Source organism: Equus caballus, chromosome 15 (assembly GCF_041296265.1).
Source record: "Equus caballus isolate H_3958 breed thoroughbred chromosome 15, TB-T2T, whole genome shotgun sequence".
Lineage (NCBI taxonomy): Eukaryota > Metazoa > Chordata > Mammalia > Perissodactyla > Equidae > Equus > Equus caballus.
The window spans coordinates 73,335,770-73,360,395 of NC_091698.1; the positions used below are offsets into that span (position 1 = coordinate 73,335,770).

At 38.6% G+C, this 24,626-nt stretch overlaps 1 protein-coding gene and 1 long non-coding RNA gene across 10 annotated transcripts in view; one reads left to right on the plus strand and one right to left on the minus strand.

The window, feature by feature from the left end:
- Positions 1 to 656: 656 nt before the first annotated feature.
- On the minus strand, positions 657 to 3,502 carry LOC106781750 (uncharacterized). The gene is made up of 2 exons (XR_001378483.3): positions 3,234 to 3,502; positions 657 to 1,019 (listed from the first exon to the last, which is right to left on the minus strand). It is a non-coding gene; the product is annotated as an uncharacterized lncRNA (long non-coding RNA).
- The window catches only part of SLC8A1 (solute carrier family 8 member A1), a 374,846-nt gene continuing 352,933 nt past the window's right edge, over positions 2,714 to 24,626 (plus strand). For 6 of the 9 annotated variants that reach the window (XM_014730879.3, XM_070234744.1, XM_070234738.1 and 3 more), the window contains exon 1: positions 2,743 to 2,984. The gene's annotated coding sequence lies outside the window, so the exon portion shown is untranslated. Of the gene's footprint in view, positions 2,985 to 24,626 lie in introns of all 9 variants that reach the window. The other 3 variants (XM_070234749.1, XM_023618395.2, XM_005600028.4) reach the window with 3 other exon arrangements.

Here is a 24,626-nt window from a genome sequence, read left to right on the forward strand (position 1 = left end):
GCATGCATGTGTGTACATCTTTTCTGGGGAGGTACAGAACATTCTAACAAAAGGAGCAGCCTGTGCAAAGTACCCCATGGTAAAATAGCGTGCCCAGATGTACTGTATCCCAGATGCACTGAACTATATCGTTCTCCATGGAGTCAGGCAAATTGATGTCAATACGTTAAATCCCGACTTCCGCATTTGCAAGTTTCGAAAAGAAATTTGACCTCTTTCTTTGGCAGCATGATAGCCCTTAACCTCTTTGTCAGGAGATCTTTTCCTATACCTGCACCCCACAGCATCCTCCAGAGTTGGGAAAGATCTCCCAAGCTGAGAGTGATAATTATTCAAGGTAAGACGGGAAACTGCCTTCCACAATAAACCTCACCGAGAACGTGCCAACTTGTTTGGCTGACCCAAAATGGGCAAACACATTTTGGAATAGACAAGCTTTTCCTATGTTGGATGTTCCTAACTTAAGAGCAGAATTCCCAAGACATTTTCAGTTAAGCCAAAGTTTCTGCAAACCCTTCTTTGAACAGAAAGCAGACTTCCAGGCTCTGTGATATGTAACTGTGGGTCCCATGTATCAACTACCCCATATAGTAACTAAAGAATACCTTCCACTGATATATCCCTTACAATTTATGAAAATATATTAAACATGTTAATTCATAGGATAATTCTAGGATAAGAAGGTCAAGTGGTCTCTTGACTAACTGAGGAGAAATAGAACTCTGCGACATGACCAATGTCACACAGCTAGCAAGTTACAGAGCCAGGATCAGAACACAGTCCTTTAATTTGAGACCTGAGTTCATCAGCTAGAATCTACATTTTGTAATAACTATGGTTTTATTTTTCTCACATGACAAGTCCAGAGGTGGGCAGTTCAAGACGGCTACAGCAACTGAGTGACGCTGACAGGAACTGAAGTTCTTCTGTCTGTCTCCTCCACCTTCCTTACCACACAGGCCTTTGTCCCCTCCCGGTCACCAAATGGCTGCTGCAATTTCAGGCTTCAAGCTTGTTCTCTAGGAAAGAAAGAGGTGGTGGAGGTGGGGTACAGGGACTAGAGGGGCAAAAGCCGAGCCTGGCTCTTTCTGAAGGATACATAAATGCTTTCCTGAAGTCTCACCGGGGGACCCTGTTGACACCTGCTTGGCCAGAAACGTGTTACATGATCTCTAGCTGCTTGGGACAGTGAGAAAAAAGAGTTTTGCTTTTGGATTCCTAAAGAAGAAAAAGGCAAGGGAAGAGAGGGTATTGAAAGGGTCCTGAGTAAGGTAACTATCTACCATGCACATCACTGAGCTACATGTGGTCAGCTTTTTAAATATCATAGCTTAACTTCCATTAGATATAAATTATTATTACATAGAATGTATTATTATGCATATATTATATATTATATAGATTATATATATATAACATGTATTACTATATAGAATATATATCTGATTGTAGGTAGGGAGGTGAAGGTTGGAATATCAGAATATTTTGAATTAAAAAAATACAATCTTGCCCCTTCTTGTTTTGGCTGTTGCACAGAGATTACTCAAATCTAGGATTCTTCAAACTTGCCATTAATATATCTGTTTTATACTCCTCTCTCTCTTTTCTTTTATAGAAATCTAAAAACATACAAAGTACAGAGGACACTGTCATGAGCCCCCTATCGACCACCTGCAACAATTATCATTTTGCCAACCCTGTTTTATCTCTCCCTCCCTTTTTCCTCTGGAATGTTTTAAGCAAATTAGTTCCATTTAGGTATACCAAAAGGAATTATCCCTGTATGCTTGAGCTGTCATTTTTCTTCTTCACACAAGAGACTCTATGAGAATTTTAATGTGACTTTGAAAAAAAATTAACCAATGGAAAAATGATTTGGAAATTTTGCTTCTCTCTCTTTCATGATAATCTGACCTCTTGTTACACAAGAGTAACGACAAATTGGAGAAAAGGAGAGAAATAAATTTAAAAACTGAGAAGCTAAATTTTGAAGGAAGTGGCTAGCTAAGCAGAGTTCCCACAGCCCTCCGAGGGGTGCCTGTCACCTCTCACGCACAGAGCAGGGTTCATCCCCCACTCCCCACCGCTTAAAATCTAGGTCACAGTCATGTGTCATTAAAGTATCACTGACAGGTAACAAATATAGTAATTAGTATTCTATTCAGGGTTATATTCTTTAACATTAAAAAAAATTTCTAAATCTCAAACCACATACTAGAAGGTAGTTTAATAGAAACTGCCACAATATCCTAGATGAGAAACTGTTCAAACGAGAAACTGGCCCCTCCTTCTCTCTTAGAGATTTGATTACTTTGACCTGCTGCTACCTTATCATTTAAGACAAACAATCCAGAGTGTTAACAACTATTCCCAATTCAATAAATACATTATGTAGTTAGTCATTGGGTGCAATGTTATCCATTTGTTCAGCCATTCGTTCATTCACTGAACATTTCTCAGGTCCCATGTATACCTCATCACTCAACGCTTTAAGGATGAAGACCTGAGTAAGGAACCATAATCGCATCTCTGCTTTCATAAAGCTGAGCAAACTCACATCCTAAAAGCTCTATGTGGGAGTCAGGTAATAACTGGTTGTTCTCTAAGTGCCTGGAGAGTAGAAATGCTAATCAGAAAGTGTGTTTGCAAAAAGGCATAGTGGCAGGATCGTGGGGTGGGGAATGGGCCTGGCTGGAAGGATCTCTATATGTGTATTTTTATCATCCATGTGTTGGATGAAGCGGAGAGCTGCCAGATAGCTTCTTTTCGACAGCTTGGAGTTACTGTTGGGAACAGATCCATGTATGGAAGCGAAAGCCGAAAGGCACAGATAAGCAGAGATCCAGCTATGCAAACCATGTTTAGAGACACTTAAAGGACAAGCATCCCAGGTCCTTGCTTTCTGGTAAATTTGAAGAAGCCATCATACCGGGTCTTTTTCCATATCCAGCCCATGCCGACTGAACAGCCCAGGCTTGACAGAGGTAGGTGCAGGGCTTTTGTGATGAAACTTATCTAAAGGATCATTCACGAATATTCCCTCCCGAGCTCTTACGTCCCTTAAGGGAAGCTGCCAGATAATATTTCGGAAAAAAGAAAGATTTGGGTTGGGGCTGGTGACAAAGAGGTATTTAACAGCTCTGCCTTCACAAGACAGGGCAGCTTGGTTACAGAAGGAAAGTGACAGCACAGAATTGCTGCCAAATATAATCCCTTTGTCCAGGGTCACTTACCGTTCAGATTTTTGTGGATACGAATCTCCCTCGATATTGCCAGCACCTTTGGAAGGGGCCACAGCTTCTCGTGGGTTCTGATACTGTGTTTTTAGGGTGGGGTAGGTAGGGTTTGCCCTTTTTCTTGCTTGCTCCTCTGAAGCCAGCATAATCTCACATGTGTGGCTAGTTCTTCCTTAGACATAGGAAGAGCTGCTTGTAAACGACATTATTATTTTTGGCAGCTGAAGTCATTTTTGCAGTGTTTCTCAGCAGATCGGAGGTTGATTACATCCTGTTCAAAAGATTCTTGGGTTGCTTTCACAAACATGGGGTCTTGCGCAAGTTGAAATTGCTGAAACCAGCTGTAAGCACTGGGCTATTCTCAGTACCTTTAACATTTTTCTTTCTTTCTATTTTGTTAATGACTGAAAACTTAGGAACTTGAGAGGAAATTTTTACGAAAGTTATTATAGCTTTGCCATCAGTGATGTTTTGGGAATAGTAGATTGTGGCAGAAGAACAAAAGCTATTTACTGTTTGTCTCTGGGGTCCAAAGAAAAACTATGAATGCGAAGATAGGAACAATACCAGCGTCTATGTGACTCTATTTTCTAGAACCCTTATTAACCCAGCCAAATCATAACAATTACACTTTGAAATGCTACTCGAGCTAATTATCAAGTTGTAATAATTAGACCATTAAAGCAGTTCTTTTAAAATTATTAGCAAATCAGTGAACTCTTGCCAAACACAAGTCAAAGAAAAATATCACAGGCCGCATCTATAAAATGTGTCTGTTTTTCCAAGACTGAATTAAAAGAATTTTTATACAAGATAATGGAATTTAAATTCAAAATTTCTCTTGTTGAGAACCATATGTCTATATTTCAAGCAAGAGTTGAACCAACTCTTCATTTACCTATAAGTTTTATGGTATAGCATGAGAGGGAAGAAGAAAGAAAAATTGGATGTGATTTTTCTTTCCCTGATGACAAAACATGACATGGAAAATGATTAACAAACAAGTGTAAGAAAATAACAAAATAGTTTGTAATACTGACCAAGGAAATCTTCGGAAAAATTGTATAGCTGGGAAAGGCCATTCACTTAAGGTATAGAGCTGAAATGACTGTTTGTGGTTTCTTTCAAGTTGTAACTGCTCCATCATACCACAACAGTGGCAGAGAAAGAGAAAACATGGCTTTCTTTCAATAATAATATACTATCATTATTAAAATAGTTATAATACTAAAATATGGTTGTTTTTACTGAATCATTCCTTTTCGTGTCCAGTCTATTTACACTGACAACACATGAAATTAACAACACATTTAAACTTCCCCTTTCCTCATCTCTAAAATAGGGTATCTTACTTCACTTAAAAATGCTAATATTCTGTATCTGCAAGAGAGAGACCGAGGCAATAAACCATGCCTTCTTTTTTTAAACTAACAGAGACAAGCTGTCATAACTTTAGCTAAAGTGGAACAGGCCTACAAAAGGATGGTTTTAAAATACTTAATTAAACACTACATACCAACCGGCTTTCCAAAAGGAATAGCACAGCAGGAGTTTTGGCAATTTTCAATATGTAAAAGGTTGTTATAAATTATGTCACTACTATTTGTGATCAGTGCAATGCATATATGACATCATCTACTGTTTTCTCATTTGCTTACTGCCAAGTACATTTCAAGTTGTGGACTCCTCATGAGAAATGTGTGCTCCTGTTTTTCTTTGGGAAAGAAATTTAAGAAGTGTCATATAAGTAATAAGGAATGACCTACTGCTATTTTTATACACGGTACGTCAACACCTATGGAAAAAATTGACAAAAAGTCAAGCTACTCGCCCTCTTGACTCATGACTTCTTAAGCATTCAGTGATGACTAAACCTGTAGAAAATCTTGAGGAGATTATATTTTTGAGAAGATAATTGGAAGTATTGACAGTTTCATGTGGGAAAAAAGTGCTCTATGCTATAGTTAGCTGAGGTATGAATCAAATTCATGGTGGCCAAGAATGATAGAAAAGTTGCAATTTGTCCTGAGAGCGTGGAGGACAGGTTTGAGGCTTATGTCTATAGGATAGGGCCAGACTGGAGAGCTCCTTGGCCTGATTGATGTGTTTTTAGGGGCTTTGATGGGGAATGATTTCCCTGAATGTAGGGGAGAGTTTGTATGAAAGTAAGAATAGATTTACTTTTCCAGAGGCATGGAAAATTTTGGCCGGCAGGAAAAGTCGTTAAGTTTTCAAGGAAACGATAGCATTCGTTACTCTAAAAATAATCCCCTTAGGAACTTTAAATAAAATAAAATTTTATCAGGTGATTCAAAACTGTGGGACATTGAGTGGTCCCAGACAAATCACTGAGGATTTCAAGGTCTTTAAAAATGACAGAAGGCATGAGACTAGCGGACGGTACTGGAGAGGAATTTGAAGACCAGACAGGCTGTATACTGTCCCCAATGTCAACCAATGAAAGGGGAAGCTTCCCCAGCATCCAGACCGCCTGGTCTTCTGACCAGCACTTGTCTACCCATGCTACACTTCTTTCAACTTCTTAATCTTAAAGTTACGTGATATTCTCAACTGTCTTTGTAAGATATTGGAAGAAAATTCCATGCCAGAGAATTTTTAAAGGTAGTTTTAAGGTCTCTAAAGTAATGAAAGGGGAACAAATTCCCATGGCACTTAGTGTTGCTGAGGAGAAAATGGCCTTTCCTATGCCACTGATTTCTTCCCCTGAGATGAGTCACGATTCTCAACTCTACACGTTAGAACCACTCACAGGGGCTGATGTTCACATTGCACCCCTGATGAACTGAATATGCTCACGGAGTCCAGGCAAGGATAGTTTATTTTTTAAATCTACCCCACGAAATTCTAATGTGCAGCCAGGATTGAGAAACACTTCCTTTTTGCAATAAAAACATGGTAACCAGGTCAATTTATTTCAGCAGGAGGAGTTTAACAGAACCACAGCTGAAGACAAAAAAAAATGTGCTCTTTCCTCAAAAGGTGACTTCCTTGGAAGTTTTATGGATGTAATTTTTGCTGACAGGAAGCTTCTATTTAAAAGTTTCAGCAGATTTAAAAAGAAGTTTTCTCCATAATAAAGGATTCATATGGATCTATTTAACATATCTCATCCTCCTTAGCCTGAAACTCACATGAAGGCTAGCCACAATTACTGAAAGGTAAAATACATATATTTGTGAATGTGGCATTATGTTTCTTAACTACAGCTACTAAATAAAACTTGATATTGTTTTAGCAAATTATCAAACAGCTATCTTGAAAGGGTGTATTAATTTTGGATAGCATCAGTTTTCTAAGGAATAGGCAAATCATTGCTTTTTGCCTCTTTCCTTTCTAAATGTCAAGAACTTTGGAGGAAGAGTATGTGATTTCATGCTGAAGCTATATTAATTTATTATATATCAAAATATGTGAATAAGAAACTAATGCTAGCCAAAATAATGAGAAAATATATGGGGCCACAAAAGACTCCTTCCTTTTAGGTAGGAAATGGAGACTGGACTCTCAGAATCCTGCAAAAAAAGATTCTGGATTGAATGCAGGTAGAGAGCAAATAAATAACTCCTTTAGATTTCAGCTCAGGGTAAAGAAGACTATTCAAGATAGTGGGTCAGAGCTATGACTGTAGAGCGGGGGTTGGAATCAGATGCCTGAGTTTCCTTCTGGATGTTCAATGTAGTGTTAGCTGTGTGACTTTGGACCGGTAACATCATCTCTGTAAGCCTCTCTTTCCTTTTCTGTAAATTGTTGACAACAGCAGCAAAAACAATAACGAAGTCTTTAAGTGGCAAAATGCAAAGGAAGAGTTTAGTGTAATGACCAATAAATGGTGGTACCATCTTTGTAAGCAATATTAAAATCAACTGGGTTTTTTTTAAGAGACTGATTTCCCCACTAGAAATGTTAAACAGAAGAGTGATTACATTTAAGGAAAGTATAGAGGAATTCTTAAATGTCTTTCAATTCAGTTTCTACAATCAACCCAGTGCTAATGTTGAGCATTTGGGAGATATTGATAAAACACTCTTGGATTAGTTGATTGTGAGCATTGAGTTCCTCCCCTACTCCAAATCATACCATGAAGGTGAGCCTGGAAACTACCATTTAAGATATCAAAAATCAATAAATGCAGATAAATATCATGAACATTAGACATACAAAAAAACAATTTCAAAAACGAAGTCATATCGTAATAGAAGAGAAGGGCACCAGTTAACGAGACATTTCTTAAATCATTTCCTGAACAAGGTGTGTTTTAGGTCGAGACAGAACAATCCATTGAATATTTACTTGATTCAGAGTAATGCGTTATATTGCAATTAATAATAATATATAAGAGTAATTGTAACTCCATCCTGTAGTCTGTCCAGCAGCTTGCCCTCTGGCAAATAAGATGCAATCATAGATGAAATGATATTATAAACTATTATCAGTTGCAAGATATTGTTAAATTTCATATAAAGAAATATAATTTTAACACATTATTTCTTAATTTTACCACTGCTTTACCCATGCAGATAAAATATATAGTATAAAATAAAAAGTAATTTTGGTTAAAACCCTAAATTCTAGATTCAGACAAATCCATCAACTCACAACTATGCTTCTTTTTGCCATGCTGGGCAAGTTACCGAATAACTATCTTGATGTGTGTTGAGCTCTACTATTTTCCAATCATGCTTCTAAGCAAGTCACATATGTTAATTTATTAATCCTAACACTCACCCCATAAGATAGGCAGCCATTTCACAGATAAAGAGTGATGCACAGAAAGGTTAAGTAATAAGCCCAGGGTAACACACCCACTGAACAGAAGAGCCGAGATTTGTAGCCTGTGCTTAGCCTCTGTGTTACATTGTCCCACAACTGTTTCTTGGTCTTTTGAAAATGGAAACAAATAAACTAATGTGCGAAAAAATTCATGAACAGAAGGTATTCAATGTAGTGTCTAAAAAGAAGTAAGAGCAAACTATGTTATTCTTCTCAGATTATTATCCATTTAATTTAATCTGTTTAATGAGTAGACTAGTCGTTTGAAACAGTGTTTCTGAGTATCAACTACATAAGAAATAATACTGATTGCTCTTTATAAACAAACATTTCCAAATTGTTGACTGGACATTTTTAAGAAATAGAGGTTAAACTATTATTTTGTGACTATACTCCATTATCTTCCTCTATCATATTACTATGTTTAATAAATGTGTGCCAAAATTTTTACATCCTTACCCCCAACTCTTCACTATTATGTAGCAAAGATGACTTTTATCAAAAATGATAAAATGAGCTATGAATCATTTAAATGAAAGTTATTATTGTATTCAGAGACCCATATCACGTACATGTTCCATCGCATTTAAATTGCAATTCATAAATCTAAAATGGAGAACAAGAACTCCACTTGACGTTCAACTTACATTTTAGATGATGCTTGTGAACATAGGACCTTCAGGAATTCAACATGCAATACACAATTTTCACCAATATTGTAGAGTTGTGTACTAGTTTAATGAAAATTATAATGAAATATATCTATGGCAATAAACAATTAACCATGGCAATAAAAATTATACAGAAATAGGTTCCTTTTTTTAAAAAAAAGATTTTATTTTTCCTTTTTCTCCCCAAAGCCCCCCAGTACATAGTTGTAAATTCTTAGTTGTGGGTCCTTCCAGTTGTGGCATGTGGGATGCCACCTCAGCGTGGCTTGATGAGCGGTGCCATGTCCATGCCCAGGATTCGAACCGACGAAACACTGGGCCGTCTGCAGCAGAGCACGCGAACTTAACCACTCGGCCACAGGGCCGGCCCCTGGGTTCCTTATTTTTTTGCAAAGAGAATGTAATGAGGCTTATCTCTTTTCTCTTCACATTTTACCATGAGTGTGCAGAGGGATACAGGTCAATTTCACCTACCACTCTATTTCTACTCTACCACACGTTCAAGATAATTTATTATATTGTTTCCCCAGAGATGATTTTGCTACTATTAATTTCAATATTGTATTGCCTTAAAAAGATAAATATTGAGTCAGGCCTTATAGCCTAGTGGTTAAATTTCAGCATGTTCTGCTTCAGTGGCCTAGGTTCAGTTCCTGGGCAAAGAGCTGCACCACTCTTCTGTTGGTGGCCATGCTGTGGCAGCAGCTCACACAACAGAACTAGGACTTACAAGTAGAATATACAACTGTGTATTGGGGCTTTGGGGGAGGAACAAAACGGGGGGCGTGGAAAGAGAGGAAGATTGGCAATGATAGCTGAGGGTGAATCTTTGCTAGTAAAAAAAAAAAAAAAAAAGATGAATATCCATGGTGATGCAAGCAGGGGAAAGGAAAAGCAAACGAAATTAGAGACCTAAATGAAAAATGGGATTCTTGAGGGGCTGGCCCCGTGGCCAAGTGGTTAAATTCGCACACTCCGCTGCAGGCGGCCCGGTGTTTCATTGGTTTGGATCCTGGGCTCGGACACGGCACTGCTCGTCGAGCCACATTGAGGCGGCATCCCACATGCCACAACTGGAAGGACCCACAACGAAGAATATACAACTATGTACTGGGGGGCTTTGGGGAGAAAAAGGAAAAATAAATGGGATTCTTGAACGTCCCATAAATCTATAGGCCCTGATAAGTAACATTTTTTAAACTATCAACAGTCAACAAGCATATCAATAATAAACAGCCATAGCAATTTGTTAAATTAAATCATGTAACTTCCTGAGCATTATAAAGCATTGAAAAACAAAAACACAGTATGCTAAACACCAGACAGCCAAAGTTTCATTATACAGAAACTAAATTTAAGTCACATTTATGTATTTAGCTTATGTTTAACACATGTGTCCCAAAGCCAAATTTTAGGCCCATGCTCTTTCGGGAAACACAGACTAAATAAATAACCAATATAAATAATGCACGTCCCAAAGCTCATTTTTCCCCTCAATAATCCATTTGGGTCTAGCTAAAATAAAATACGCCCAATTTACTGGATAATTTTATCTATTTTCAAGGGAATATATAATAAATATTCATTAAACAGTCTGAGAACCAGATCGCCAAAAGTTCCCCAGGGTTGTAACCTTCCAAACCACATTCTTCAAAATGTGATCTGAGAAAGAGTTATTCTGCAACATCTTTGGTGAAATAAAAGGTCCAGTTGTCAAAAGACAGCATCTATGAAATGTTGTATAAAACACTTCTCCTCTCAGATATTCAGAGGGCACACTAACATGTCACCAGCCCTGAGAAATTCTGCAGAAAGATAATCTGGATATGACCTTGTTGTTATGTTAAATGATGGTTTAGAATCCAGACAAGCTGTCGCCGATTGTCCTCCCTGACCTTGCAGCATCCATGGCAGGCATCAGTCATGTCCTCCTTACTGATTGAGCCTAGGTTAGTCTTAGAGTCACTCAATAGATTGTTGTAGGCAGCCACCACTAATCGACCAGAGCTAATACATGTGACAAAAGGTGGCTGTCATTCAATCATAGACAGACCTCTGGAAAGGGTTAACTTGACATTAGTTCTTTCTCTCAAAGAATTAATTTGACGTGGGCCTACAGTTTTAACATGAAGAACAAGCTATTCAATGGGTCTCTATGTGAAGAGTAAGAAGATGCTTAGTTTACAGATGTTTATTTGAGCTCCATCTTTAACAGCTGCATCCATATACACGCATCACTGTTCTAAAAGCAGGCCCAGTGGCAAAGTGGTTAAGTTTCCATGCTCTACTTTGGCAGTCCGGGGTTTGCAGGTTCGGATCCCGGGTGCAGACTTACACACTGCTCCTCAAGCCATGCTGTGGTGGCATCCCACATTCAAAATAGTGGAAGTCTGGCACAGATGTTAGCTTAGTGATGATCTTCCTCAAGCAAAAAAGAAAAAATAACAGTATAGAAAAGTCTTTTGATGTTGATTTTGTTGTTGTTGGGGGTGATAAATTCACAAATCAAATGTTCTCTTTTGATTTAGATTCAGCCTACTGTAGAAGATGTTTGTGAGTTTGTGTGTTTGTATATTTGTATGCCAGTGTGCTTTTTCATTGTATTCCCAGAACACCTGTAACTGAGCTCTGTCAGCACATCGCACCAGTGTGATTGTGTGACTCTGTCGCCATACTAGACTCATTGAGTACTCTGAGCTGTGTTACATACCAGGAGACACAGCCCTGAAGAACTTGGAATCTGAGGGGGCAGAGACTCACAGAAACAGACTGTTGCAAAGCAGTTTAATAGGAACTATGAGAAGGTTGATAGCACAGGCCAGTGGGGATGCGGGTGGAGGCGGCAGCATATGCAAAAGTCTGGAGGAAAGAGGAAAAGATGCCACATTGGGAATGGGAAACTACAAATTGTTCAGCATTGCAAGAGGTGGCTTTTTGGTTGTTTTGCTTTGATCTTCTTGCTCTTTACTGAAGTATGATATACCTACAGAAACATGAGGCTCTGCAGTTCAGTGGATTTTCATGAATGCAATTCACTCAGATGTCTATGTACCCAGCACTTGAATCAAGAAACAGAACCATTCTCAGCACTTCAGAAGGCCCCCTGGTAACGCTTTCCAGACCCTGTGCCCCTCGAGAGGAAGCACCAGACTGCTCCCTCTCTATGTTTTGCTCTTGCTGAGTTTTGAGGTGTGAGATAGCCAGAGATGGGACTGGAGAGGAGAAGGCAGGAAAAATCTCCTTCATCTTGTTAAGAAGGTGGAACTTTGTTCTGAAGGCAGTGGGAGGGGAACGGGAGGTGGGCAGGGCCTAGAAGGGTTCTAACCAGGAATGTGACTAGATTTGTGGCACCTCTTAATTTTCTATCTGCACTACCATTTCCCAACACAAAGCAGATAATTAATATTTGATGAATAATTGAGTGAATAAATGAATATTCTTTATTCACTCGAAGTAATGTATTTACTATTCAAAATTATGTAAAAGTATTCAAATACTCTAATAAGTCACAGATGTGCTAAGGGGATATAAAAAAGAATTTTTAAACACTTACTTCATTCTTATTGTAAGTACCTATGAGATGAGGCACGTAATATGTTTAGTTGCTATCACCTGGTAATTACTCAGTAAATATTAGCTATTATTATCATTTGTTCAGTAAGCATTTATTGAGTATCTACTATTTCCAAACACTGTCCTTCTGTATATAAAATGATGACTGAGACATAGTCCTTTCTCTCAAAGAATTTATTAATAAAGGTCCAGGATGTAAAGTTAAAGAAGACAATAATTCCAGAGTTCGATAACAAGATAATAGTCCAGAATAAGTCAAAAGCAAGATAAAGCTGGGAGGGAAGGTGGAAGTCAGGCTACAATGTTTGTGCCTTCTTCAGTGGGTCAAATGTGTGATGTCTGATGAAAGAGAAGATACTTTGGGAAGATGTGTTCTAGCAACAGTGAGGAGCCCAGTGAGGCTGGATGAAAAGCAGGAGAGTGGTAAAAACTTACATCAGAGAAATAGCCAGCAGCTAATTCGTTAGGTCTTTGAAGCCCACAGATTTGGAAGACTCAGTTAGGGGATTTCAGTTCTGAGGGTGCTAGGAATCCATTGGAGGATTACAAACTGAGAAGTGACATGAACTAATTTACATTTTTTAGAAGTTCATTTAAACTTAGGCTACAGTAGGGAGGATAAACTGTAGAAAGGCAACCAAAAGAAAAGCAGGTAATAATAATAGATACCTTATAGGTCAAGTGTCTATATAATTGGTCATCAGAACATTTTTGAGAGTAAAAGGGGGAACTATTAATAATTACACTGGATCAATGGCAATGCACTGGGAATGTCCCAGGCAAACTGGGACATATGCTTGTCCTAATTAAAGGGCTGTTTTCAAGAATCAATGAATACTGAGTAGGTGTTCAAAGAAAAGCAGCTAAAATTAACAGCTACCAAACTCTTTCACCAAATACTAGATTTATAACATATTAATGGGTTACAGACTAAAAATAATTCTATGAAAGAATAAACTAGGAACTACTAGGTTAAACCCAATTAAATTAATTCCTTACTGAAGGAGTTCTTGGAGGTTTTAATAAGCTTGGGAATATCGAAGCACTGTTTATGGTATGCAGTGTTTCTCAAAGTCATTTGTTCATAGATCTTATTTTTTCAAGGAGATAATTAATATCTTGTGACTCCAGCCTTCCACGGAATTCAATATGGGGAATAATGATCCGGGAAAAAGGTATAGTTCAGGGATAGAGCAGAATGGCTCATGAATGTGATTCCAAGATTTGATCCAGAAATTTTCGTTGGACTGCAGGGTAGATAACTCAGTGGTGTGAGGGACCCCAAACCACAATTTAGAAGCAGTGGCTCACTGATTTAGCTGCTACCAAAATGTCAAGCTTGTTCTGATCTCCTGAAGACACAAAGAAACCTTTTCCCATTTTCCATGAAAATCTAATATTTGCTTTGTGCTTGTGGTTCTATGGACTTCAGTTGATTCCTGGGAATTTTTAAAAGTAAAAGCTTCGGGGCCAGCCCGGTGGCACAGTGGTTAATTTTGCATGTTCCACTTCGGTGGCCCGGGGTACACTGTTAGGATCCTGGGTGCGGACATGGCACCACTCATCAAGCCAGGCTGTGGCAGGCGTCCCACATATAAAGTAGAAGAAGATGGGCACGGATGTTAGCTCAGGGCCAGTCTTTCTCAGCAAAAAAGAGAAGAATTGGCAGCAGATGTTAGCTCAGGGCTGATCTTCCTCAAAAAATAAAAAAAGTAAAAGCTTCTTGGTGCTCTTTCTTTCTCCCCCAGTAAAGACTTGGGATCAGAGTTAAGGACAGTGAGCTAGAAAAACAGATTCTGAATTGCCATTGACACAGAGGCCAGAAACATAGATGAAAAACTAAAGCATGCAAAGTGTGAAGGCAGGAAGATGAGCTCAGAAATGAAAAAATTACCTAACCTTGTCAGATATCCAAGTAGAAGGTTGTCCTGGGTCCCAGGTGAAGGCTATTGCTTGCAGCTGACTTCCCATGCACTCTGATGGGAGTTACGTAGGTGAGCCAGCAACCAGAACACTGGGGAACTGTCACCAACTCTAGACACTGGCTTACAAATGATCCATAAGCTTCTTAAAAAGTACCTCTATAGGGGCTGGCCCCGTGGCCGAGTGGTTAAGTTCGCGCGCTCTGCTGCAGGTGGCCCAGTGTTTTGTTGGTTTGAATCCTGGGCGTGGACATGGCACTACTCATCAAGCCACGCTGGGGCAGCGTCCCACATGCCACAACTGGATGGACCCACAACGAAGAATATATGTACCGGGGGGCTTTGGGGAGAAAAAGGAAAAAAAATAAAATCTTTAAAAAAAAAAAAAAAAAGTACCTCTATAAATTTCTTTTTCAACCTAATATTTCCTTATGGGGGAGGAATTACCCTCTCTGTTCCTAGAACTACTAATAACAATGGGAGCTAACACATACAGCAATTTCTATGTAAACTTTTGTCTGTGCTTTTACGTATATTAACTCATTAAATCCTGACAATAACGTTATGACCTGGATCCTATTATCATCCTCATTATCAGGTGAGGAAAATGAGACTGGGAGGGACCAAATATATCTGCCCAAGGTCGCACAGCTAATAAAAGTAGAACTGGACAAATCTGGCTCCACAGACAATGTCATTATCCACTTCACCGTGGGCAAGTGCGTCACAGAGATTAATGGAGATAAGTACCTTCTTTTATCTAGTAATGGTAACGTCCTTATTCTAGTCCTTATGATCATATAGAACATGATTCCTATTCCAACTGACCTCCTCGGAAGTCTCTGAAGACCAGCAGTTGCTGCTTTTCTCTTAAACTTTCTCTCTGGCTCCAGTTTCTTTAGAGGGTCCTCTTATGACATGTGTGAATTCCTGCTTGCTCTAATGCCTGAAAACTTATCTTTGAATGTGGATTAATTTCTGTCTATTTTATTATTTATTTAGTTGATGTGTTGAGTGGGTTGATTAGCCAAAACTCAGCCAAGAAGTACTTTGCAGGTAATTTTGAGGGCTCCAGGTGCAGGACCTATTAAATTTCATCTATTAAGATCTTTGTGGATCCTAAGTGTCATCCAGCCTGTTTCCATTCTTTGACTTTGATATCTATTGCAAACATAGTGAGAATGGCTTTTATACCTTTATCCGATACTCTGACAAAGTATTTAGCCAAAGCCAAGGAGAGTATCATGCAGCACCCCACTCACTCTCTATCCATCCCAAGTCAGCAATCTTTGCACAGAGTTGTTTAGTAAGGATTCCACCTAATTGCATTATCAGTCTGTGCACGTTTCTCCATCTGGGCCAAAGTACTTTTGTGGAGTTATGTAAAATATTCTGAGGAAGGTCAGAAATCATGTGCCAACAGCACATCTTTGTCCAGCTGGTTTAAGATTCCTAAATGTTATGAGGTTAAGCTGACTTGACTTTGAACATTGAAACTATATTTGCTTATTTGCAATCTTATGGCTCCTCTTCCAATCTCCAGAGTTCTTCAAAGACTACTGATTGGTTCGGCGTTCTCTTTTAAAAAGTTTGCATATTTTGGAATGTAGTTTACTTATGCAAAGCACCTGAACAAATTTACAGCAGCCAGATACTGTCTTACCATCACTTATATCTTTGACTCTACTCTCTCATTACTAATGTTTACCATCCACTCTCCCACCCATCCATCCAACTGTCTATTTCACCCATTTCCGCAGATCCCCTGACTCAAATTTAATATGTTCAAAATTAAACATCATCTTTACTATCCACCTGACTAATCTTTCTGGCTTATCTAACTCTTTGATTAACCTTAAACCGAAAAATCAACTTAGACTCCTTTCCTTGACTTGCTGTCTCACCACCACAACAAATCAGTCCCCAGTTCCTATAGTTTATACCTCCTGAATATCCATCCATTACCACTGCTTTTTATAGTTTATTACATGAGTTACTGTAATAACATTTTAAGAGATGCCCTTCCTCTGGCCTGGCCACTCCCAACTATCCTCCAGTTTGTTGCCAAAGTGACCTTGCTAAAACACAATTTTGATCAGGCATACTCATATGTAAATGAGACTTTTAATGACACCCCATAACTTCCAGGACAAAATCCAAATTTATTAGCTTAGTTCAAAGACCCTTGAAATTGTAGCCCTGCCTCCATCCCTAAGCTTTTCTCTCTTTATCTCCCAATAAACACTCTTTGTCCCAGACTCACCAAACTATTTACAATTCACTGAAATAGTGGAGTGGCTCAGATCTCCATTTTCTCACCTGTTCGTTACCTTCTTTCTTCAGTGTTTTTTTTCTTTTCAGTTAACAGCCTTGCTCTTGCTTTAGGACTCCATACAAGAACCCTTCTCTCTATGACACGCCCTGCCCCTTTATCCAATCCTGATTTGTAGTCTCCCTTTGGGTTCCCACAGCACTCTGCATATAGCTCCTTGATAGTACCTAGTATTGTCAATGTGTATTTTTCTAACTCCTCGTTGGACTCTATGCAACTTGGGGCATTTACTTACCTTACTCATCTTTATCTCCGAAGGGCTTGGCACGGTGTCCAATGTGCAGTGGATGTAGTCCAAAATGTTTGTTGAAAAATGAAATGAATAAGTCAAAATAGTTCTCCCTGGATGAAGAACTAGCAGAAAATGTACTCTAAGAAGTTCTGTTTTACTCTTGTCTTTCACATGCCCCAAGCAGGAGGTCTATCCCTTCCTCACTGAGCTCCAAACTCTGAAGCTAATTTTAAGAATCCTATTTGTTCTTTACATTCTAAGGTCCACTTAACTAGCTTATAAACAGATTTTTGTTACATTACTCATTCCTATGTTGAAAGCTGTGTGGGTTTTGGTAGCTGATTAACTCCAAAATATACAGTCTATTTATTGTAAGGCTACCCAACTCACCAATCTCAAAAGCTAGCAATCTCACCCCCCTCAAAGTGAGAGGACTTACACAGAAGAGAGGGTAATTGAAATCTTTGTCTTTTACATGAATATTCTCTTTTTGATTATTTTGTCTTCCAATATTCACCAATATTCCGAGAATATCTTTAAAAAAATCAATCCCTGGTTTATCTGGTTATAAATTGCGAAAATAACACATGGTGGTAGCAAGATGCTGCCACTAGCATTTTTAGCAACATTATCCAGATCTTGATCCAACTGTTTGAAGTGCTTGCCATGCAGCAGTATTTTCTCTCTTCAGAGAGTTCTGAAACCTTTTGGGTAATATTTTTAGAAATGGATTTTAATCAGACATCGCTTTAGGGGTGCCTCCATTTGGATCTGGAAACTGGTCTCAGTTTACCGGTGTGCATAAGCAGATGTGCCAAGTAAACCTAGTCAAGTAATCTGTTTATTTAGAGCAATGTGGATATCCTGTTTAGCTAACATCTAAAACTTAGGTAGCATCTCAGATTTGACTTAAGCTTTGTATTCTTCCTCTTATTAGAGTTGAAGTGTTTCCTGCCAGTGAGGAAAACAATGATAATGAGTAATGGGTGGGTGCCTCATAATTGCTCAAAAAGTGTTCCCCAGAGCTCTTCAAATGTAGCCCCAGTATGGGTCTGCTTTAGTTAAAAAAAAAATGATAAAATGATACCATTTGGGAACCAAATAATTTCTGGCATCTAACAACTGACTAATCCCCGAGGGTCCTTTATGACAAAGACCAACCCTATAAACAAAGGAGATAAGTCTTTAAACAGGCACAAGTTTCAATGCTTAGAGACTAAAAGGAAAACTTCTACCCTCAAAATCCTAAATCCTGGCTTCAAGTTCCAAGCAAACAGTTAGCAAGGCACTAATCTTCTCCAGACCTCGACTTTCTCTGTGAGATGAGGAAGCTGGACTTCATAACCACTGGAATGCCGCCTTGCTGTAAAGTTCATGGTCAAAAGTTGCATAAGACAATGGAATAATAGACTCGTAAGAAAGCTCTCATTGTACACGTTGGTTGTTTATTCATTAACTGATAGATCTGTGATTTGCTCCTACACTCACTCTTTGTTCTTGATATTGCTTATCATTTTTACATAAATTGTCCTAGTCATTGTCATCTGATGAAAAAATAAGGAGGCATAATTGGAAAGGAAATAAAAACATGCTTTCAGGGGGACTAGCCCCGTGGTGCAGCGGTTAAGTTCACATATTCCACTTCGGTAGCCCGGGGTTCGCTGGTTCGGATCCTGGGTGCAGACATGGCACCGCTTGGCAAGCCATGCTGTGGTAGGCGTCCCACATAGAAAGGAGAGGAAGATGGGCACAGATGTTAGCTCAGGGCCAGTCTTCCTCAGCAAAAAGAGGAGGATTGGCAGCAGTTATCTCAGGGCTAACCTTCCTCAAAAAAAAAAAAAAACATGTTTTCAGGGTTTGTCCTGAACTTGGACCCTTCTCTTTTCTCCTACACATTTAATATAGGATATGTTCCTCAGAACATGCTTTCCTTTCAGACATAGAGAGAATAATAATAAAAATTATTATTATGACTACTGTTTGTTGAGCTACTACATTGTAAGCAGACAAGCCAGAATTTGAATGTATGTCTAAAATCCAACTCTAAAGTCTATGCTCTTCCCACCATGTCTTATGACTCAGATAATCATCATTCAAAATGGCAGCTTTTCTTATCATGAACATGGAAGAAATCATGTCTATGAACAATCATAGAACTGTGTATCAACTGATACACAACTTTTCAACTTATCTTCACTTTATCATAGTGTTATGTTAAAGGCAAAAAGAGTACAAAATTGAAAAATCTACTACCAAACCTCATCTCCCAGCAGCGTGACTTTTCACTTCAGATTTAGCTTCAGTTTTTCATTTGAAAATGAACAATAATAATATAGACTTCATTGTTTTTGGGGTTTGTGGCCAAATGAGTTAATGGATATGAAAGCATAAAAACAAGATACATGACAATGAGTTCCCCTTCAATTCTCTCGCCTTGTATTTTCTTTAGAAAATACAAGTAAAATCATTAGAAAGACAGAGGCTCTTGCTTTTGATCCCAGCTCTGCCAATGGCTGACACAAATTACATTCATGAATGAATGACATGAACTTTTCTGAGCATCCGCCAAAGGAAAGATGGAACTAAATAATCTCTAGGTTCCATTTAGCATTACATATTTATAATTTATTTAACCTCAAAAGCAATTTCTCATGCTTATGTTTCTTTTTTGGAATCTGAAGCTTATTTTTAGTGTTTTCACTAAAAACATTTTTCAAAAAGCTTTTGGATTGAGGACAAAAATGTCCAGGTATCTAAAAGAAATTACAAGTTAAATGGATGAGTCACCAAAGGGCAGCAGGACAGCCAAACCTGTCAGGTCCATTTGTTATTAGAATGTGGACCAAAGGATTCAAATACTTGACTGCAGTGATTGCGGAGACCTGCAGAGGGGAGAAGGCACACACATTTGGGTAGATCAGGTCTAACCTCAAGTTTCTCATAGCTGCAAAGAGGGAAAAAGTATCAAGTGAAAAAAAAAGTTGGGAGAAAGAAAACGAAGGAGGAAACCCCTTTACAAAGACAGAACATAGATAATGACAAGTTGTCCATTGACATAAATAATCTGGGAAAGATTTCTGGATTCTGAGGGAGGGAGAATTCGGATCTAGGCTCGGTTCTCCAACTCCCCAGTTCTGTGATCTTGGTAAATTTATTTTTATTTTCTGGATCTAAGCTTCTTTGACCATAAAATAAGAGCTTGAATTGAATTGGATGATTACCAAAGGTCTCTCACAACTGTTTCAATCTATGCACAAGAAAAACACAGATAATGTTATGGAATATTATCCTTTTTTATATGGAGAGAACCTCTTTTGTGCTGGTTTGTTTTTGGGTCTTACTATTTCAAAATAGAAATTGTATATTTTAACATGGGGATTTTTATTTTCATGTTATTGTATTGAAGAAATACAATTTACTAGGAAGTATAGTGAATGGCAGGGTTTTCAAGTCCAGATATGAGAAAATATTGCTTACCAATTCCTCCTTGTTCCTGATTTGTAGATATTCTTACTCTGTATTTAGTGTAATACGTATGTCCTCTATAATATGACTAGCATCTTGGCCTATATGTTCCAACTACACGTCAGTCGTCTTAAAGCTTGCTGTGCTTTACTATTCTTGCTTCTTTTCACTGATGTTATTTATTCCTGTGTTCAATATCTTTGCCAAACTGACATCAGAAGTCTTCTATTTTGAATTTTATTCTTGGTTATCTGCATAGATAGCTGTGAATCCATGACTCCTTCCCACTCCCCACAAGTCATCTCTAAATATTACCGTGTTATATTCAACTTCGCACTTTCAGTATATACATTGAATTTTTCATTTATTGAAGATTCATTAAGTACCTAAAAGATACTCATCTTTGCTTCCTCAAAACTTAATGGAATGCTAGGTATCTAGAAGGTTCTAAGCAGTCTTGAATAAATTAATGTATTTGTATTTATAAAAAGAAGCATATTTTAAGCAATCTATATATGAATGAAAGATTTAGAAAAACAGTTAGGGGATATGAAAGGGATAAATGAAGATCCAAAAGTTCACGACAGAATTACCCTTTGCTTATTACCTTCTGAAATACTGAAGGGAAGCCACCTCAATAATCAAAGGTTAAAACAATAACAAGAAACCTATCTCTCCATGTTTTCCCAAGAGCCACATGTTTTAAAGTCAAGCACATTGCACCTGCCCTCATAAATATGTGATTGCACATTCCAAGTGATTGACGATGTTTAAGTGATGTATGTTTCCCTTGGATATAAGCAAAATATCCACACTGTCACCAGTTTCTTGGCAGAAGAAAAACTTTTACATATTTAGTGTCACCAAAGTTCTCATGAAAGTGTCTTGAGAGGTTAGTGAAAAAGTTTTTTGTGTTTGTTTTTGTTTTCTTTGTGAGGAAGATTGGCCCTGAGCTAACCATTTTTGCCAGTCTTCCTCTATTTTACGCAGGATGCCACCACAGTGTGGCTTGATGAGCGGTACTAGGTCTGTGCCTGGGATGCGAACCTGCAAACCCTGGGCCACCAAAGCTGAGTGCCTGACCTTCACCACTTTGCCACTGGGCTGGTCCCTTGCATTTGTTTTCACTCAGACTTAATGGTACAATGTAAAATGTTAGAAATGTATTATCACATCCACCTCCCCCAGCCCCTGACAACCACCATTCTACTTTTCTTTTTGTTTCTTTTATTTATCTCCCCATATTTCTCTCTCCTCAATCTCTGATAATCACCATTCTACTCTATGTTACTATGAATTCAGCATTTTCCCCCCAGTTTTATTGGGAAATAATTGGCATAAATCACTGTGCAAGTTTAAGGCATACAGCATGACGGTTTGATCCACATATGTTGTGAAATGATTATCACAAAAGCTTCATCTAACATGCTTCTTCTCGTGATGAGAATTCATAGGATTTGTTCCCTTACATCTTTCCTATATATCATACAGCGGTATTATAGTCATCATGTTGTACATTACATCCCAAGTACTTATTTATCTCATAAACGGAAATTTGTACCTTTTGACACCCTTCCTCCAATTCCTTCCCCCCAACCCTCTGCCTCTGGTAACCACAAATCTAATCTCTTTTTCTATGAGTTTGGTTTTTTGGGAGGTTTTTTTGTTTTTTTTAGATTCCACACATAAGTGTGATCATATGGTGTGTACTTTTCTGTGTCTGGCTTATCTTGCTTGGTAATAATGTCCTCCAGTTTCATCCGTGTTGTTGCAAATGAGTTCTGGAGATGGATGATGGTGATGGTTGAACTATAATGTGAATATCCCTAACACCACTGAACTATACATGTAAAAGTGGTCAAGACAGTACGTTTTATGTTATGAGTATTTCACCACAGTGAATAAATAAATAATTTTTTTTTGAAAAAAGAAATGTATCTTGTGAAGGTGAGTTTCCTCACTTCACATTGGGCTATAAAATCTGAAGACTGGCTTTTTAATAAGTTGATACGATATTGGCTCCTTGGGATCTGGAAAAGTGTTTTATTGGCTAAAGTTTTAGGATTGTTCCTATGGGAGAATCTTGCCAACAAACCTGCAGTCCTTTCCTTGCTCCCGAGATCAACCCCACAGAAGGTAGCTATTTACTGGCTTTCGTTAGAGCCCAAGCCTGAGGGTTAAGTACTGCGTCTGCCTCAAGGGGGAGGACGGAGCCTGTCTCTTCTTCCACTCTCCAGCTGCCTTCTGTCTTCTCTCCTTCTCCAACCAGTGTTCTGATCCCAAAGCGAAACTGAGTCTCTACCCCACTTCCCCTCCCAGTAACATGCCACAGTCCTCTTGCCACCAGAGTAGGAATAGCTGCTCTCTCATCTTAAAGGAGCAATATTGAATGTCAGAAAAGCAAGAAGAAGGGCTGGCCCCGTGGCCGAGCAGTTAAGTTTTCTCACTCGCTTTGGCGGCCCAGGATTCACTGGTTCGGATCCTGGGTGCAGACCTGCACACCACTTATCAGGCCATGCTGTGGTGGCATTCCACATGGAGGAACTGGAGTGACTCGCAACTAGGATATACAACTATGGACTGGGTTTTGGGGAGAAAAAAAAGAGGAAGATTGGCAACAGTTGTTAGCTCAGGGCCAATCTTCCTCACCAAAAAAAAAGAAAGAAAGAAAAGCAAGAAGAGACTTTTTTTCCATGACCTTGGAAAGAAAAATTCCTCCTGCTTTCCACTGCCTTGAACTCCACCTTGTGAGGAGTCCATTTCCCATTCTGTGCCTGGTCAATATATCATGCTGACCTTAACACACGTACTTTTGCATATGCATTTCTTCTTGGTTTACAAGGCTCATGTAATCCTACTTAAGCACAGCAAAATTTGAAGTAAATTATAGCTTTGTTTTACAGATGGTGAAACTGAGAAGACAGACCCGATTTTAAATTGTGTTTTTGTTATAAGTTACTAGCCCTGTGTCCATTTAGGCAGATTTCTTTTGTGCTCTATCTCAGTGTCCTATCTGTAAAATAGGGATCCTGATAATCCCCTAGGTGGAGGCAACAGTTCCATGAGATCTTTGCAAAGCACATACTGCTCTGCCTGACACAGAGTAAGCACTCAGTCAATGATAGTTATTATCATTAAGGTATTATTGTTACTAGAATTTTGAGTACCTTGTGGGGTTCTGACACAGATCTTCCACTTGCAAACCCAACATCCTTTCATCTACCACAGAGCCATAGTCTCACACAGCATTGCGGTCTAGCTTAGTGCGGACAGGAGTCTCAGTCATACAGCAGTGCCTCCCCTCTCTCCACTTCACTGAAATATCACAATGCTATGAAGATAGGAAGAATTCTAAGACGTGAGCACAGTCCTGAAAAATCTGTCAGGTAAAGAAACCTAACTGTCTGTAATACTAAAATGACACAAGGAAAGAATTCCTGTAAACTTAAATAACCTTTAAAAGTAAAGATGATTTTGGGTGGGAGGAAAATAAAATATGAATGAGGAGATTAATGGTGTAGTACAAAACCGTTTGGTTTTCTTTTCCTCTTCCCCTCCCCACCACCTTTGGTCACTTTACTGAAAAAAAAAAAGAAAAAAAACAGTTGGTTTTGTTCAAAAGTACACTGTCATATGAGACTTCCCTTTTGACGGTTAAAACGGAACATGCTCATTCTTTCCACATGCTGAACAGACTCCCAAAGGAAGGGTGAAAAAACGGAAGGTAAGCAGCCTGGGAAATGTGTTTCAAGAGAATTTGCCTACACATCAATGAAATGAGATAGCAAGAGTCAATCCTAAGAGCATATGAATGGAGCTGAATCTCCCAAATTCTCTCTCATGGCCATTCCCTGGCATTTATAGTCTTTCACCAGTGTTCTCAGTGAGCTTGGGCAAGAGAAGAGAGAAGGATTATGGATAAAAATGCCTTGACTTTCTTTCAGTCTATTTATTTCTCTCCGCAGAAGGTGTCCCCCTTGTGGTAATAACAAAGGCTAGTCTGGCATTTCTTCTATTCTTGTGCTATTTCACAGATATACAAAGAATTTTAGTTTTCTGTCTATCTACCATTTAATAGCTCTTGCTTCTAAAAGGGTAAACTTTTATTCAATACTCCTGCCTAACTGAAAGTTAATGCTAAACTCAAAGCCAGATATGTAGTCAGCTGGCTTTAAACTTTTTAACGTCACTTAGTGGTAGTATTTTTAAATTCTCCTTTCCTGAGACTAGTTGTATCGTTTTTCCATGAAGTAGTATCAGAGATTAAGATGGTGTTATCTGTCCATTAACAATTTACTTACTGGAGCATGAAAAAGTGCTTAAGCATAAGTGTCTGTTTCAATGCCGCGGCTGACCATGAATAGCGCGTTCTCAATTAGGCAATCCAGATCTGCCTTTTAGCAA